General features: G+C 34.0%; 1 long non-coding RNA gene across 2 annotated transcripts in view; it reads left to right on the top strand.

Moving 5' to 3' along the window:
- Window positions 1-3,853, top strand: part of LOC141378661 (uncharacterized) — a 58,981-nt gene that overhangs the window by 47,752 nt on the left and 7,376 nt on the right. Inside the window, exon 7 of one of the 2 annotated variants that reach the window (XR_012393700.1) lies at window positions 2,891-3,084. The exons of the other annotated variant lie outside the window; for it this stretch is intronic. This is a non-coding gene — a long non-coding RNA (uncharacterized lncRNA). The remainder of the gene's footprint in view (window positions 1-2,890; window positions 3,085-3,853) is intronic. 2 annotated transcript variants of the gene reach the window in all.

Here is a 3,853-nt window from a genome sequence, read left to right as displayed (position 1 = left end):
GCGAGCCACTGACGACGAGACACAGCGGCGCGCGCACCGTGATCAACTACAATAACTTATTTAAAAAAAAATGTTTTGTGAATTATTAGATTAAAAACAGTTACCAAAATAAATGATTTTTGGATTGTTTTAATAAGTAATCTATGTTAACTATAGCCTTTATTTGTACAGTAACTGCAACACAGGTCAGTGTTTAATGAATTCTGGATATTTCATTTATTTCATTCAACTTTTAGCAGCTAATATGGAGATATAAGCCAAGCACAATCACGCTTGTGCGAATGGGAGAATGAAGTGACTAATAATAAATCTTTTTTGTTTTGACTTTGCGCGCCCTCTGGCGGCTGGTGTAAGGCAGCGTACACACATACGGACAGTTAAATCAAATATATTCTTTAAAATCTGCTTCGAAAATTATAGTATACATGTGAAAGATGTGCCAAGTTGAGTACATAGTTTCAGTGCATACTTGAACCTTAACTTTATTCTGAAATATTTGCTTTTCAGTTATTTATTTTATATATTGTAACAGCTCAAACTTTCCACTTGAAAAAAAGGACAATAACATTTATTACAATACAAAATTAACAAAATGATTTTTAAAGAAACTACAGTAGCCATTGGAAAATTGAAAGTTTGTATCATTTTACTTGCTTTCTCTCTGGGCCATTTATATCGAAGCTGATATTTAGCCGCACAAGAAATGTACAAATACGTTTATTAGAAAGTGTCTTATGCAGGAATGCCATCCTGGTCCTATTAAAAGAAATGATATTTTCCAACCTTTTAATAAGAATTTAGTTTAAAAAAAATCCTCTTCCTCCAAAACACAAAGAAATACATTTTAAAATGATGTATGATATTTACCCTGCAAAGGAGTTTCTGAGAAAAAGGTTTATGTGAATTGTAATGTTTGCCAATTCTGCAATACTGAAACTGTTGATCATCTATTTCTTCATAGTAATTTGGTCAATCCTTTCTGGTCTGATGTGGACAACTGGATAAAACAATATATTCCAAGGTTTCCTTCTATTTGTTGGGACATTGTGAAATCTGCAGTTCATTTGGACAGCAAAGATGATGACTGAACTGTAAATTGTTTACTCATTTTACTTAAATTCTTCATCCACAAATGCAAAATTTTGAAAACAGCTCCTCGGTTGATTGTGTTTAAAAAGAAGTTTGCCACCTATGTTGAACTTTAAAAATAATGAAGGGTGAGAAGGCTAAACAATTGTATGATTTGTATCTAGGATAAAACTTTATTTAACCCCTATACAGAGTTTCTGTTTAATGTCTGCACGGTATGTTGTTCTTTTTTTGTTTTTGTTTATCAAATTTTATGTTTTTTTATTGGATTCACATATATCTGACATGTCTCAGTCAGTTTGTGCAAGATTATGTTTGGATTGAGTTTGGCCTAAATTCTTATGTTTTTGAAAAGCAATTAAAAAAAAAAAAACAACAACGCAAAATTTGAGAAATAAAAAAACGATATATATATATATATATATATATATATATATATATATATATATATATATATATATATATATATGCATATATTTAGCCGCACCATGTTGGTGTTTTGTACCATCTAGTTTAGTTTTTAATGAGGTGGGTGGGTTGTTAGCCCAACTCTCAACTTCCAGCCTAGAGGACCAGGACACATACACTACGGACAATTTAGCTTACCCAATCCACCTAGAGCATGTCTTTGGACTGTGGAGGAAACCTGAGCACCCAGAGGAAACCCACACCAACACGGGGTAGAACATACAAACTCCTCACAGAAATGCCAACTGACCCAGCCGGGGCTTGAACCAGCGACCTTCTTGCTGTGAGGCGACAGCAGTACCCACTGCGCCACCATGTCGCCCTTGTATCATTTTAGGGTTGTGAATTAAATACAACTGCTTTTATAAATTCAGAGTCTTTGTAATGTAACAATATTGTTAAAACTCAGATTTTTACAGATAGGTGCAGTTTATTGAACATGTCTTGCTGTTGCATGTACAATACATACAGTCCAAATATAAAGAGCAGTCAGAGCTAAATGAGTCATTATTCTGTTTTGTAAGAGGAAGAAGTGTTTTCTGTTTACTTTAAACATTGCTGCAACCTCGGACAAGGATGTTTTTGAAATATTTATGACGACATTGTTGATATACAATCACCTTACACTCAAAAAATGACTTTTGCTGCTTGTTCAAAATACTTATTGAAAATGAATTAAAACAATGCAATTCTTATGATTTTTTTTTACAAAAAAATGAAGTGAATTGAACGTAAAATGATTAAGTTAACTTTTTGTGTTGGGACAACATGAAGGTATTGTGTGGAACCCAGATATTTTTAAAGCGTGCTATTTAAACAAAATCTAATCTGTCTGGATGATCAGGGTACTGCTGATCTGAGTGCTTTCGATCACTGTTTCCCTCAGACAGCACCAGTCTGTTGTTCACTGTGTCTGGATCAAAAGTGAACTGATGAGAATCTGATTAAGATACATAATCAGTGTTTAACCACACCCAAAAAATATATATAGTGCTTGTTCAAACTACTTATTTAAAATAAGCTGAATCAACACAATTCTTGAGATTTCATTGCGACAACTTAATTTGTTTTAGGTTCAATCCATATGAATTTGTTAAAAGTGTTATGTTACTGTACCTTAATCGATTTGTGTTGGGACAACATGAATGCATTGTGTGGAACCCTGCATTTTTTACAGTGCACTTTCAGCTGTAAAATAAAACACCTGAGGTTTGGAGTTGACCAGCAGAACTTATAATTATGATGATTTCATATACAAAAACCTCTAAATGCCATATGAAGTTTTCTTCTAAAATTGGTATTTTTCTCAGGTTCCTATGTCTTCTTCTTCCAGCGGCGCTTCGGCCCTTTGGCCCTTGACCTCTTTAACCACTCTCCTGCAGCCTTCCAGAATCAATGCTCGATTTCTCCAAGCACGCACTCCTAGCAAATGTAGATCTTCTATGTCGTCCAACCACCTCTTCCATGACCTGACGTCTCTTTTCTTCTGGCTTTAGCTTGTACACTTTCCTAAACACAGTTCCGAAGGTATGTGTTGTATTCCCGCTATAGAAAACAGTATAATCCTTTGTTTTAAGGATGTCAGGTGTCTTCCATATTATCTCCTGAAGAGCCGCCACATCAACTTTGTTATTACCCAATTCTGTTACCAGATTCTTCAGGGCTCCAGGACAGTACAAACTGTGCACATTCAATGTTGCTATTACCATTATGTGTCCTTTTGTTTTTCCTTTTCGTAGCATGTGTTGTTGTCGTTGTAAATCAATTCGGATTCCGTGGCTTGGTTTAAGTGTCATAACAAGTGTTCTTTTTACTGGGTGGGGTTGTTAACCCCAATACCAACCCTCCTCCTTTCTCATCTGGGCTTGTGACTGACCACGGTGGAGTTGGGCTCTTATGTCTAGGTTCAGTAATTTCACTTTTATAGCAAAGCATAGGTTCTTTTAGCAACTTAGTTCGGGTTCTGACTGATAAGATATAGTAAAAACAAAAAAAACAAAAAAAAGTACATATTTAACCAAAGAAACTGATTGGGTATTTAGTTAAGGGCTGTTCTTATCTTAATGTCTCTCACTATGAAAACCAACAGATGCTTTATAGTAAATACTGCAAAATGATTAGTGCTTCATTGCAATGAATTGATTTATCCAAAATAAAGGTTATGTGTTTTATGTATTTAATATATAAATACACATGCATATGAGAACATGTTTATATATATTTCATATAAAATATATGTATACAGTATGCAAGTTATCTAAAAATGTATTAGTCAAAAAATCAACATGTATAATAC

The sequence above is a fragment of the Danio rerio genome, chromosome 2 (genome assembly GCF_049306965.1).
Source record: "Danio rerio strain Tuebingen ecotype United States chromosome 2, GRCz12tu, whole genome shotgun sequence".
Classification (NCBI taxonomy): Eukaryota; Metazoa; Chordata; class Actinopteri; order Cypriniformes; family Danionidae; genus Danio; species Danio rerio.
The sequence above is the reverse complement of the archived record's forward strand: the minus strand, read 5'-3'. Positions and strand labels throughout refer to the sequence as shown.